Consider the following 14,212-nt stretch of genomic DNA (forward strand, 5'->3'; position numbering starts at 1 on the left):
ATGGTATTCCATTTTATACTTCTTCAAATGCTGAGTCAAGGACATAAAGTGAAAAGTCCAACTTGGGCACTTTGACACTTAATAACTAAAATTATAGAATCTTCAGGTCAAAACAGTCCCAGTCCATTATTCAATATCTAATTTAATATTTTTCACCGTATTCAGTATTTGAGTTTTCTCCCTATAAGGCTTTTATTACAGTCTATGCTTTTAATTCACTATATCCTGATCTAGCCCATTTAATTTTGAAAACAATTTTCAAAGAGTTTATTTATTTAATTAAAAAATATATTTCTTTTAGATCAACCACAAGTCATAGATCCACTCCTTGAGACTGCATAGAACAAGTCAACACTCTCTTGTGATAATTTTTCAAATATTTGAACCCAACTACCTTGTTTTCACTTAGGCTTTTCTACTGCACCTGAATAAATGTTTAATTTCTTTCTTCTTTAGGTGTACTGTCCTAGGAGGACCTTCCTGCTTTAAGTTATGGTTCCCAGTACTAAACTTTATGGATATTTGAGCTAGAGCACAGTAGTAAAATACCAATAGCACAATCTAATTCTTCACACACTATTTCTTTTAATACATGCTAACAAATTATATGATTATTATCATTATTATTTTGTATGCCACTATTAACTCAAACTGGGCTTTCTATAAATTAAATACTCTAAGTTTTTATACAGTGATGCTAAGCTATGTGATGTCATATTATATTTTAAGTACAGAAGTAAAGCTATCAATCTTTTAAAAAGATACTTGTACAACAGAAATGCTATCCATAAGTATTTGTCCAGACTGTTGACATGCCTGATGAGGGACCCGTGTTTTGTCTTTTTGTAATTTGATTATTGGCTTTTCTAGTGATTCTGCTTTGTTTCCATGCTTTGATTTGATAGATATTTAAAAATAAACACAGTATCTGACCAAACCAATCTCTACTTCATCACAGACAAGGTTTTGGCTTCTTACCAAGTCCACATCACCCCATCCCCATCATCTAACATAGCAGTTGCTATTTTCATCTTTGCTCTCAGTCTTTCATCACTCAAATTTTATAATGACATTGTCTGGTGATAAGATAGGATATAAAAAATAGCATGTTTTCCCTATCCTGTTACTTACACAGTTATGGCTTTTTTGGCCACAAAAGAGAGGTTTTGTATTTATTGCTATCAGATTACTTCATACTAGGTTTGATCCATCACCAGTCTACTCTGATGACAGCATTTTTATCTGGTATATAATGTATTCCGTTTCATATATAACATATTTTGGAGATTTAAATGAGAAAGTGTAGTTTTGTTATTATCTTACAAAAACGGACTTAAACATTTATTCTATCAAAGTTTGTTCATTCTTTTTGGTATGAAAATTATTGTAGCTGACAGACAAGTTAGAAGCAAAAGATTAAGAAGCCCAGTTTTTTTTGATACCACCTTTTATCAGTGACAAACAGCAAGCTCTGTTTTATGCAAATATCTTTTTTTGTTGTTGTTGGTTTTCTCAGCAAAACTTTATTTTCTTCAGAGAAATACTTCACTAACTATTTTTTCCCTTATTTGTTTACTTGTGTATTGCTTTTATTCCAAAGTAAAATAAAATTCATGGAAGTTAAAATTTTCACCAAGACAAGGAAATGATTTTTTAAATGTTCTCATTTTGTGTGTGTGAACAGAGTCATCCAGTCATCCAGCTGTTTTTCAATCCCCACATTATGCTTGTTTGTCAGATTTGTGCATTGAATTGGGAAAATATCATTCATTTACTGCATCTGACTTTGCAGTTTGTAATATAGGTCTGAGATGTATTATTTGTATTCATATCTCCTTTTTCTTTTCTCATAAATGCCATTAAAATACATCTACCCTTAGGTTCATGGGTTTTGACTGTAGGTTTATAACTTCATTAACTGGACTACTATGATGCCTCACTTACATAAATTAGTGCTGTTTGAGTTTGGTTATACGTCTACCATTTCATGTCAATCAGAAGTGTAATCACATCTAGTTATAGGGAATCTCCTGGTTTATTATTGTGCTGAACTGAGGCTCAATTTATTTTAGTTTACTTGCTCATTAATATTAATAATTTATTGGTCACAATATGTATGTTGGTCTATGGACTGTATTTGTCTATAACTTAGCATCTCCTGAAATTGTGCCTTATTATTATTATTTTTTTTTTTTTTGCATTTTTTGGAAAAAATTTAGTGTGAATTCTATTGTGGGTATATTTACATGGACATTTTTATTTTTCCCTCTTTCCTTTTGGTAACAACTTTGATGAAGGAAAGTAAAACAATAATACTGATAAAATGTAAAATACTAGCTTATTATAGTGTTCTCTGTACCCCATTAACTTAATAAATGTTGACTTCATACGGTCTCTATATACAAAGCCAAGAAGATCTCAGGTATGTTCACTCATTTTTGTCATTTTTTTTCTGCTCCTTTGATGGTGTCTATCACTTAGGCCACTCGAGTTCTGTATTTTGCTGGTGCTATTGCTGTTGATGACTTTTATGAGACTCATGATGACGCTGCTGAGGCTGTTCTTTCCTGAAACAAGTGATTGAGTCACTATGACAGCTGCGCTCCCTGGAATTCTGTTGAGGTGCACAATGCCCTTGAAATCCATTCAAGTTATTGTTTTGTTTCAATAGTAGTCATCTTGCCAACCTCTGTCTTTTAATTGGTGTATTTAGACGGTTTACATTTGATATAATTATTGATATGTTAGGGCTTATGTCCTGACATTTTATTTTCTTGTTTTCTAATTGTTCTACTTTTTACTTCTCTATTTTCCTTTTTCTACCTTTCCGTGGGCTACTTGGACAGTATTTTTAGGCTTCTATGTTGATTTATCTAATATGTTTTTGAGTGTATCTATTTTTTGTGTGTATCTATTTTTAGTGACTATTCTGGGTATGTAATGTAGTATACCCAGAATAGTCACTAAAAATAGATACACACAAAAAGAGATACACTCAAAAACACATTATCTGAATGAACATGGAAATATTATATATAAAATGAAAATAGAAATGTTATATATATATAATTTTCCCATCTAGTGTGACATTTTATCAGTTTGAGTCAAATATAGTCATCTTAAATTTCTTTAAGTCCTTTTCATTTCCCCTGATTGTAGTAAAACTGTCTTAAATTTTTCTTCTACATACATTACAAACCACTTCATGATCCTGCAATCTCACTGCTAGGTATATATCCCAAAGAACGGAAATCAGCATATTGAAGAGATATCTGCACTGTCGTGTTTATTGTAGCGCTATTCACAATAGTAAAGATATGGGAGCAACCTAAGTGTCCATAAAAGATGGATGGATAAAGAAAATGTGGTAGATATACACAATGGCGTAGTATTCAGCTGTAAAATTAATGAGACCCTGTCATTTGCAACAACAATGATGGAACTGGAAGATATTATGTTAAGTGAAACAAGTCAGGCATGGAAAGACAAACAGCGTTTTGCACTCATTTATGGAAGCTAAAAATTAAAAAAAAAATGAACTCCTGGAGATAGAGAGCGGAATAATGGTTACCAAAGGCTGGGAAGGGTAGCGGGGAGGTGGGAAAATGGGGATGGTTAATGGGTACAAAAATGTAGTTAGAATGAATAAGATCTAGTATTTGATAGCACAACAGGGTGGTTACAGTCAACAATAATTTATTGTAAATTTTACAATAATTAAAAGAGTGTAATCAGATTGTTTGTAACGGAAGGAGATGACAAATGCTTTAAATGATAGATACTCCATTTACTCTGATGTGATTATTTTGCGTTGCATGCCTGTATCAAAATATCTCATGTGCCCCATTAATATATACAGCTACTATGTACCTAGAAAGGTTAAAAATGTAAAAAGAACCAATTCACATAGTGTTAAAAGTTTTTCTTCAAACATAATTGAGAACACTAAAGAAGAGAAGAAAAACCTATTATATTGCCATATATATTTTTACTCTTTATGTTACTCTGTTTTTCCTCCCTGATATTTCAAGATCCTTTTTATTAAATCATTTTCTTTCTGTTCTAAGAACTTTCTTCAGTCTTTCCTTTCCCTTAAGGATAGCACTGCTGGCTAGAAATTCCCTTAGTTTTTCTTTATCTAATACTACCTTGCTTTCTTCCTAATTTCTGAAGGATATTTTCACTGAATATTGGATTCTAGGTTGATTGTTTTTTTCTTTACCACTTTCTTCCGGCCTCCATAATTTTTATGATAAATCTGCTATTATTCAAACTACAGGTAGGATGTAGTTCTTCTTGCTGCTTTCAATTTTTTTATGCTTTAGTTTTCATAGGTATGATATGATGCGTCTTGGCATGGAATTTGTTGGGTTCATCCTGTTTAAGGTACACTAAACTGTTGCTGCTTCTTATTCTTCATCTCCTTTTCCTCCTCCTACTTCTGTGCTCTCCTTCTTTTTCTTTTTCTTCTTCACCTCCTCCTTCTTTGCATGAATGAGGAGATAATGAAAAGTTTGACAGCAAAGAAATGGGCCGTAAGTTCTATTATGCTTACACTAAGCTTCTTATATCTGTAATTTGTACCTTTTGCCAAAATTGGTAAATTTGCAGACATTGTTTTAAGTACTGTTTTAGTCTCACCTTCTTTATCTTCTCATGGGACTCCAATGACACAGGTGTTTGATTCTTTGCTACAGGTTCGCATATCCCTGAGATTCATTTCAGTTGAGCAGTGATTGTCTTTTCTCATTCAACTTGATTGTCCTGGTTCTTGGTATGATAAGTAAATTTCTACTGTATTCTGGACATATTGCGTATTAGGCTATGAGAATCCAGATCTTATTTAAATCTTCTGTTTCAGCAGGCCTCCTCTAATACCACACTGGCAGAAGTGCTACCTCATTACTGCCAGGTAAGGGTGGCCTTCACTGATACACAAAGGGGAAGTTGTACTTTGTTACTGATAGGCAGGGATGGGAGTTTAGGCTCTCGCTAGGTCTATGATGGCATCATCCTATCTGGGAGGAGGAGAAGTACCTTGTTACTTTGTACCACATGACCTCTACTGATACTAGGCAGAAGGACAAGGCAGTCTTCATTATTGCTTGAGGTCATAAATGTCCTTTATTTTTCCTATTCATTCTCTTTGGACACTGTGATGGTTAATACTGTCAACTTGATTGGATTGAAGGATGCAGAGTATTGTTCCTGGGTGTGTCTGTGAGGGTGCTGCCAAAGGAGATTAGTATTTGATTTAGTGTACTGGGAGAGGCAGACCCACCGTCAGTCTGGGTGGGTGCCATCTAATCAGCTGCCAGTGCGGCCAGAATAGAAAGCGGGCAGAAGAACATGGAGAGACTAGACTGGCTTAGCCTCCCAGCCTACATCTTTCTCCTGTGTTGAATGCTTCCTGTCCTCAAACATCAGAATCCAAGTTCTTCAGCTTTGGGACTCAGACTGGCCTCTTTGCTTGCAGATGGCCTATTGTGGAACCTTGTGATCATGTGAGTTAATACTCCTTAATAAACACTCTTTTATATATTAATCCTATTCGTTCTGTGCCTCTAGAGAACCCTGACTAATACAGACACTAACATGGCAAGGAGGGAACTGGGTGTCTTCTAACAGCCAGGTCAGCATGTAGATTGATTGCCTGCATGGTCTCCACTGACGCTACGAAGGTGTGACAGGAGTTACCTTGGGACAGGAATGAAGGTCTTGGTTTCTTACTCCACCTTCTCTGATATTATCATGTGGGGGAATTTGGGTACCATGTTTCCATCTAATGAGGGTGGAGTCCAAGCTCCCATCTAGCCTTTGCTGATGGGGTTGGGAGGGAGACTGCGTTATGCATTTCCATAAATGTTTGACTGGAGTTGTGCTGTTATTATCTAAAAGTTTTCTGTCTTGCTAGGCGCCCTTTTCCTCCTCTTTTGGTTAGAGAGAGCAGGCTTTTCATGAGAAAAATCTCTTAGCTACAGCCGATGATATTTCTGGGTTGCTGGATTCTTTAGCACCCAATCCAGGATATATGAGATAAAAGGGAAACTCAGGAAACACACTGCTGTCATTCTTTGGTCCCACGGTCCCTAGCCAGTCTTGTCTCCACTTTCAGAGTCTTCTTATGTTTCTTTTACATATAATGTCTGAGGTTTTGATCTGTACTTAATGAGAGGAATAGGGTAAAATATGTCCACTCCATCTTTTGAAACTTATGTTTTAGTATAGTAAAAATTTGACTTTTATCTCTTCTTTCCAAACAGTTGATTGCATATCCGAAGAGTAGTACTACTAAAGTGACAGCTGAAATTTTAATAACAACAAGGGGAAAGAAAGTCTCATTACTTACAATTTTGGAAAATAAGATACTGTTAAGCCTCTACATTTCCACATGCACAAAGGGAGTTAGCCTAACCTTAACATTTAATAATAAGAAACTATTCTGAATCAAATAATTACTGACAAAAATGAAAAGGAGACAAAAATAATACTCATTTCCCATAATATTTCAAAATAAAACATTTTTAAAAAGTTTATTTATAAAACATGTGTTTGAGACATTAGTGCTTTGAAATGAAAATATGCCCTATTCTACCATCATAATTGTTTAGGAAAGTTTAATATAACTTACTCTGCCCATTATTCTCAGTGAGTTACGTTCTTTTTTTCCTTACTTTGAGACAATGCTTCAAATTGTTTTACTTATTTTTTTAATTTTTATTATTTTATATCTCCAAGTTATTGGATCTTCTGGAAAACAGTTGAACCCTGTAGCATATGATTCAGTAAATGCTTTAAGCTAAATAGGCCCAAGAAGAACAATATAAAAAGCTTTCCTTGCCCATAGGTGATTTATCTTTGGTCCTAGAACACAGAATTTCACAGATAGGAAGAACCTGAGTGCTTTTTCATACCACTAGTTGTCTTAAATGTATGTCCAACAGAGATGACATGAAATAAAAATTAAAGCATTGTGCAGCTGGAAGCAGAGTGAGGTTGAGGTCACAGTATAAATATACCTTAAGAAGTGTAAGTGATACAGGTAGAACTAGGACTGAAGGAATGTGTCGTTCTTGAAGAGATGAGAGCTTAGCAGTTGATAATGGATGAAATAGTAATGGAGAAATTTTTTATTTAGGAGATTAATTTATGATGTATAATAAGCTTTGTAAAGACAATATTCAAAATCTTGAATGAGTTGTTGCTATACTGCTCTGGAAAAAAATGGTATATATTTTGGTAGTATGTGCTGGAAAGTCAGAAACTTCTAGAGTAAAACAGACTTTCCTATTTACTTTCTGTTTATATGGTTTTTTTGTACATGTTAAATATAAATATTTCTATTAGGAAAATAATAGCACCTATAGAAAAATTCTAATAGCCAATCAACCTAAATGCCCATCAATGGTAGACTGGATAAAGAAAATGTGGTATGTATACACTGTGGAATACTATGCAGCCATAAAAAAGAACAAGATTATGTTCTTTGCAGGAACATGGATGAATCTGGAGGCCATTATCCTTAGCAAACTAACACAGGAACAGAAAACCAAATACCACATGTTCTCACTTACAAGTGGGACTTAAAGGATAACACATGGACACACAGAGGGGAGCAACACACACGGGGCCTATTGGAAGGTGGAGGTGGAGAGGTGGGAGAGGATCAGGAAAACTAACTGATGAGTACTAGGCTTAATAGCTGGATGATACAATAATCTGTAAAACAACCCCCCATGACGCACGTTTACTTACGTAACAAACCTACATATGTACCCCTGAACTTAAAATAAAAGTTAAATCAAAAAAGTACATGTGTTCTAAAAAAAAAGAAAAATTCCAATACCTTGAATTTTACTGTTTTACCTGTATTAGTATATTAAGAGGTTTCTGATCAAATATGTAACTAAAGCTGAAAGAATAGCTATAATTTGTCACATCTAGAAGGTTTCTTTAGCTCTATTATAGGATGGACTAATCTTTTCATGGGAAGAATTTTATTTTAAGAGAGAATAATGCAGCCTGACCCAAGGACAGATGGAAAGATAATCTTGAGGTGATCATAATGTAAATTACTCAGAATATCTAGACCATTTTCTTCTATTCATCCCCTGCAATTCAAGCAAGGAGCAAGAACTACCACTTTTGGAGGGTCATTTCCCCTGGGTACAGGCCTGGAGCCTCTGCAAAAAGTGACCTGAGATCCTTGTAGCCATCCTCAGAGTCAGATAGGTGCATACTGAATGGTAAGTACCCTGATAATGTCTTCGAAGGCCACTATATGAGACATCTTCTGAGTTTTCCCAAGTATTCCAGAGAGACTGGAGCAGAAGCTAGAAGTGTCATTACGGATAACAATTCTGAAGATGAGAGCCGAACCAGTAAAAACAGCTTGTTTCCCTCATGGTGACTTATATACCTTCTCTAGGTTGATGCAGTCTGGAAAAACTAATTAGAAACCTAAATTATTTTCAATATTTATATTTATTTAGAACTAATTTATAGCACATATTTGAAAATTAGTTATTTTATAGTTATTTTTTGGCACTGGCCAAATAAAAATACTTTAATCAACCACTCTTTCCAAAAGACTTGGTTCCAGAGACTTGTGCTGATCCACAAATATTTGCTGCTATGTCTCAATATAAAATAAATATTTTGAACTTACAGAAGAGAAAAAGTAATATCTTTCTCTCACCCATATACAAGAAAGATTAACAAGAGAAAAGCATAACAAATTTATTTAACAGAAGTTTTACATGATATGGGGGTTTTCAGAAGTGAAGACCCAAAGACTCAGGGAAAAATATGTATTTTTATGGCTTAGGTTTGATGAAGTATTTTATTTTTATGTTACAAACCTTCTTTTTTATTTATTTTCTCATTAAACTTTGTTTTAATGGGTCTCAAATTCTGTGACAGATTTTTGGTCAAGTTGTTTTTAAAAAACTAATAAGTTAAAACTGCCACATGCAAAAAAACAAAAAAACAAAAAATGGCCCACAAAACATTCTCCTTTCCTTTTAAAGGTTTTATGATGCATTATTATCATTAGCCAGTCTTTTAAATGGCCAGTTGAAACAAAGAGTTTTGAGGCTCTTCTTCCACAACTGTTAAGACTGGGTTGGCAGGTATTAGGGATAATATTCATAGCCTTCTGAGCTTTCTGGGGAGACTTGGTGAACTTGCCAGCTCCTAGCAGCCTTCTTGCCGCTACTTGGATGACACCACGGCAGCTGTCTATCTCGCATTACGAACAGCCAAAGGACTCAGAGGAGGATAGTCAGAGGAGTCCTCAACATGCGTGGCTTGCCAGGAACCTCATCAACAAATGGCAGCATCACCAGATTTCAAGAATTTAGGGCCATTTTCCAGCTTCTTACCAGAATGGCGATCAATCTTTTCCTTCAGTTCAGCAAACTTGCAAGTAAGGTGAGCTGTGTGACAATCCAGTACAGGGGCACTGCCAACAGGGATTTGGCCTGGATGGTTCGGATAATCACCTGAGCAGTGAAGCCAGCTGCTTCCATTGGTGGGTCATTTTTGCTGTCACCAACAACATTGCCACAATGAACATCTTTGACAGACACATTCTTGATATTGAAGCCCATGCTGTCCCCAGGAAGAGCTTCACTCAAAGCTTCATGGTGCATTTCAACAGACTTTATTTCAGTTGTAACATTGACTGGAGCAAAGGGAACACCATGCTGGGTTTGAGAACACCAGTTTCCACTCAGCCCAAAGGCACATTACCAATACTACCAATTTTGTAGACATCCTGGAAAGGCAGATGCAACTTGTCAGTTGAAGGCATTGGTTTGGATGGATGCAATCCAGAGCTTCTAGCAGTGTGGTTCCACTGCATTGCCATCTTTACAGGTGACTTTCCACCCATTGAACCAAGGCATGTGAGCACTTGGCTCTGGCATGTTGTCTCTATTCCAACCAGAAATTGGCACAAATGCTACTATGACAGGTTTGTAACCAATTACTGTAAGTGCTAACTTCCTTAACAATTTCCTTGTATTTCTTCTGGCTGTAGAGTGGCTCAGCAGAATCCATTTTGCTAACCAACAATTAGTTCTATCACACTCAGTGTGGAAGCCAGGACATGCTCATGGCTCTGCCCATTCTTGGAGATTCCAGTTTCAAATTCATCTACTGTGATGTATATGTGAGCAGTAACAATAAGGACAGCACAGCCAGCTTGAGATGTGGCTGTAATCATGTTTTTGATAAAGTCTCTGTGTTCTGGGGCATCAATGATAGTCGTATCTGATGGTCTCAGATTTCCAGAGGGGAATATCAATGGTGACATCATACTCAGGCTCAGCTTTCAGTTTATTCAAGACCCAGGAATACTTGAAGGAGCCCTTTTCCATGTCAGCAGCCTCATTCTCAAAATTTTCAGTGGTTCTTTTGTCAATGCTACTACATTTATAGATCAGATGGCTGGTAGTGGTGGACTTGCCTGAACCTGGGGTCCAAGGCAACCATGTGGATACAAATTTTATTCACTTTCCATTGTGGCTTTTAGGGGTGGTTTTTACAATACCTGTGTTCTGGTGGCAAACCTGTTGCAAAAGAAAAGCTATTTTTGTTTTATTTTAAATTCAGTTCTATATTAGAAGCCTCAAGAATGTCTATTTTGGAACTACTAAATATGCTTTTATACTTCAACTGGACATGTGACCATGAGCAAGTAAGTCATGAAACCTCTTTGATAACAAGTCCCTGGTCTGTGACCTAAGTTTTTCACCTTTGCTCCCTCCCCACCACCCACCGGCACCTTGGATGACACAGGAAGGCTAGAGGTGGGCTGAAGTTGCTTTTCTGCCTATGTGAGATAAAGCTCTGGTGAAATATTTTTCACTGGACAATGGACCTTTATTATTCATCTGGAGAACACATTGGTCATACTTCAAAATGGTATCTTTCACCTCTTCCTGCCAAAAATAAGAAGTGAGCTTTCTTGGCTTTTCAAACCTGCTGGATTTCCATGAAAGTATTGAGAATGCAGCTCCAAGGCATCTTTCACTCTGAAGGAAGTCTACACTTAACCCTCATCCATTCATCAACATTACTATTTAACTGTCTCTACAAGTTTATATTTCCAGCAGCTTCTGTACCAGATCAACTGAATTCAGCTGTGTTTTTGTGAACTTGTCCATCTTTCCAGATTTCTGAAAGCTGGTTTGCCCTGCAACTTCAAGAAAATTATTTTCCCCCCAATTTGTTCAGTTATTTTTTCTTCTAAGTACCCAAGTGACAACTTCAAAGCTCTTTACATGTTGGAGCTGAAACTTGAAATACCATTTTTTTAAAATAAAAATTTACATTAACTATATTTGCCACTTGTCTCTTATTAGATTATGAGTTATATTCTTAACAGGTACCTTATTAGAGGCAAAAGTGGCTCATATTCCTGGTAGAATTTTTTATGTACTTCTCATATTGTTCTTTAGCAACTGTGACACATATACCTTAGAGTAAAGGTCCTTTTGCCGCTATAGGCATTATTTGTAGTACATTTTCAAGAACTCTACAAGAGTTAGGGGCAAAGATCAAATCTAAACTATTCAGATTGATATAAAAGGTTTCTCTCAGACATTGACAGGTTCAGACATCATATTTCAGTCTAGACATTTCCAGCACACATTTATATGAACTTTAATTCAGGAGGTATAAAAGTACCATCAATCTACCCAACGGAAGTGCTGTTATGAATATGATTTATGCTTACATATAAACACTGTATTTATTTTAATTTTTCTTTGAGACAGAGTCCCACTCTGTCACCCAAGCTGTAGTGCCGTGGTGTGATCTCAGGTCACTGCAACCGCTGCCTGTCAGGTTCAAGCAATTCTTATGACTCGGGCTCCCAAGTAGCTGGGATAACAGGCATGCACCACCATGCCCAACTAATTTTTGTATTTTTAGTAGAGACAAGGTTTTGCTATATTGGCCAGGCTGGTCTCAAACTCCTGGTCTAAAGTGATCCACTGCCTCAGCCTCCCGAAGTGCTGGGATTATAGGTGTGAGCCACTGTGCCTGGCCATAGCAACACTTTTAGCGAGAGCTGTGGAAAGCTGAAAATCTCTAGCAGGTGTTTGGGTTGTTCAGTTCCACCATCTTTTCCAACTCGTCAATTGAAAGTATAAAGTAAAAAAGAAGTGCCCAGATGTCCTTTATTTCTTTATATTTTTCCATGTCAGAAGAGAAATTGAAAATCAGAGATGAGGAATCCCAGAAGCATATATTGGATATACTTTGTATTGCTCTGACACTGATAAGAACTTATGCGCATTGCCTCAAGTTCCTCAGAATACATATAAAATGGTATGGCAGAAACATTTCTGGTATGGGTGTGTAATGACCTCTGTGAACCCTCTCCCCAGTGAAACAACTATAACTGGTGAAAATTGTTAAAAAAAAAAATTTAGTCACTGGAAACTGTTCTAAGAACATAGAGGAAATGGAGAAATATTTATTCAAGAAAATCTATAATACTAAATCTGAGTAAGAACTATGGAAGTCTGTTATATTAAAGACATGCCTGATCCCCAGCTCTGTGTGATTTAAGCCCTATTCTCAATGGATTCAGCCAAGAAAAGGAAGCTCACTTCACTCTCATCTCCCAGTCTAAGGCAGCAGTTTTTGCCTGGAAGGAACAGTTTAGTCAAGGAGGAAGAGAAGAATGAACCATGTGACGTATAGAAAATGAAAAGCAAAATGACAGCCATAAGTCAAACCATATTAATAACATTAGATGCAAATGTTTTTAACAATCTAACCAAAGACAGGAATTGTTAGATTGTGCAAAAAACGAGATTCAACTACACACTGTCTATAGGCAGCACACTTTAGATTCAAAGATAAAAATAGGTTGAAAGTTAAAGAATGAAAAATTTTGTGTCATGCAAATAGCAATCTTAAGAGAGTTGGAGTGACTATACTAATATGAAAAAAAGAATTTTTTTGTTTTTTTTGAGACAGAGTCTTGCTCTTGTCGCCCAGGCTGGAGTGCAGTGGCATGATCTTGGCTCACTGCAGCCTCTACCTCCTGAGTTCAAGCAATTCTCCTCCCTCAGCTTCCTGAGTAGCTGGGATTACAGGCAGCTGCCACCATGCCCAGCTAATTTTTTTATTTTTAGTAGAGACGGGGTTTTGCCATGTTGGTCAGGCTGGTCTCGAACTCCTGACCTCGTGATCTGCCCACCTCAGCCAAAGTGCTGTAATTATAGGTGTGAGTCACTGCACCCAGCCCCCAAAAAAAGAATTTTTAAAAAGACAAAGTTACTAAAGAAGAATGTTTTATCATTAAAAGGGTCAATTCATCAAGAAGATAATAATTATAGACATATATGTATTTAACAACAGAACCCAAAAATGCATTAAGCAGGACTAACAAAATTGAAGGCATGAAATGGGCAATGCAACAATAATAATTGGAGGCTTTAACAACCTACTTTCAATGATGTGACTATTTAGAAGACCAATGAGAATGCAGAACCCTTTAAACCAGTTAAAACAAATGGACATCTACAGAACACTTTAATTTGCTGAGTATACATTGTCAAGCATACATGGAACATTATCCAGAATAAACAACATACTGGGCTAAGAAATATGTGTCAGCAAATTTAACAGTGTTAAAATCATATGAAGTATGTTCTCTGGACAAAATAAAATTAAGTTAGAACAATTAAAGGAACTTCAGGAAACTCACAAATATGTGGATATTAAACAATGTGCTCCTAAATAACCAATGAGTAAAAGAAGGCATTACAAAGTAAATTAGAAAATACTTTGAGATAAAAAAATGAGAACACAACATGCTAAAATTTGTGATATACAGCTAAAACAATGCTTAGAGTGAAATTTAGTTGTGTAAATGCCTGTATTTAAAAAAGAAGAAAAACTTTAAATCGATTACCTAAACTTTCACCTTGAGAAACCAGAAAAAAAAGGTCAAACTAAATCCAAATGAAACAGAACAAAGAAAATAATAAAGATTATAGTGGAAATAAATAAAATAGAGAAAAAACAATACAGAAAATGAACAAAACCAGAAGATTTTTTTAAAAAATCAACAAAATTGACAAACATTTAGCCATTATGATCATGCTAACAAGACAGAAGACTCAAATTGCTAAATCGGGAATGAATAGTTGACATTACTAATGACTTTACAGAAGTAAGTATGACTATA

The 14,212-nt window shown here is 35.8% G+C and overlaps 1 pseudogene; it reads right to left on the reverse strand.

Annotated features, from left to right (window-relative positions):
* The window catches only part of LOC736780 (elongation factor 1-alpha 1-like), an 86,250-nt pseudogene that overhangs the window by 60,718 nt on the left and 11,320 nt on the right, over positions 1-14,212 (reverse strand).

Source organism: Pan troglodytes, chromosome 1 (genome assembly GCF_028858775.2).
Source record: "Pan troglodytes isolate AG18354 chromosome 1, NHGRI_mPanTro3-v2.0_pri, whole genome shotgun sequence".
Classification (NCBI taxonomy): domain Eukaryota; kingdom Metazoa; phylum Chordata; class Mammalia; order Primates; family Hominidae; genus Pan; species Pan troglodytes.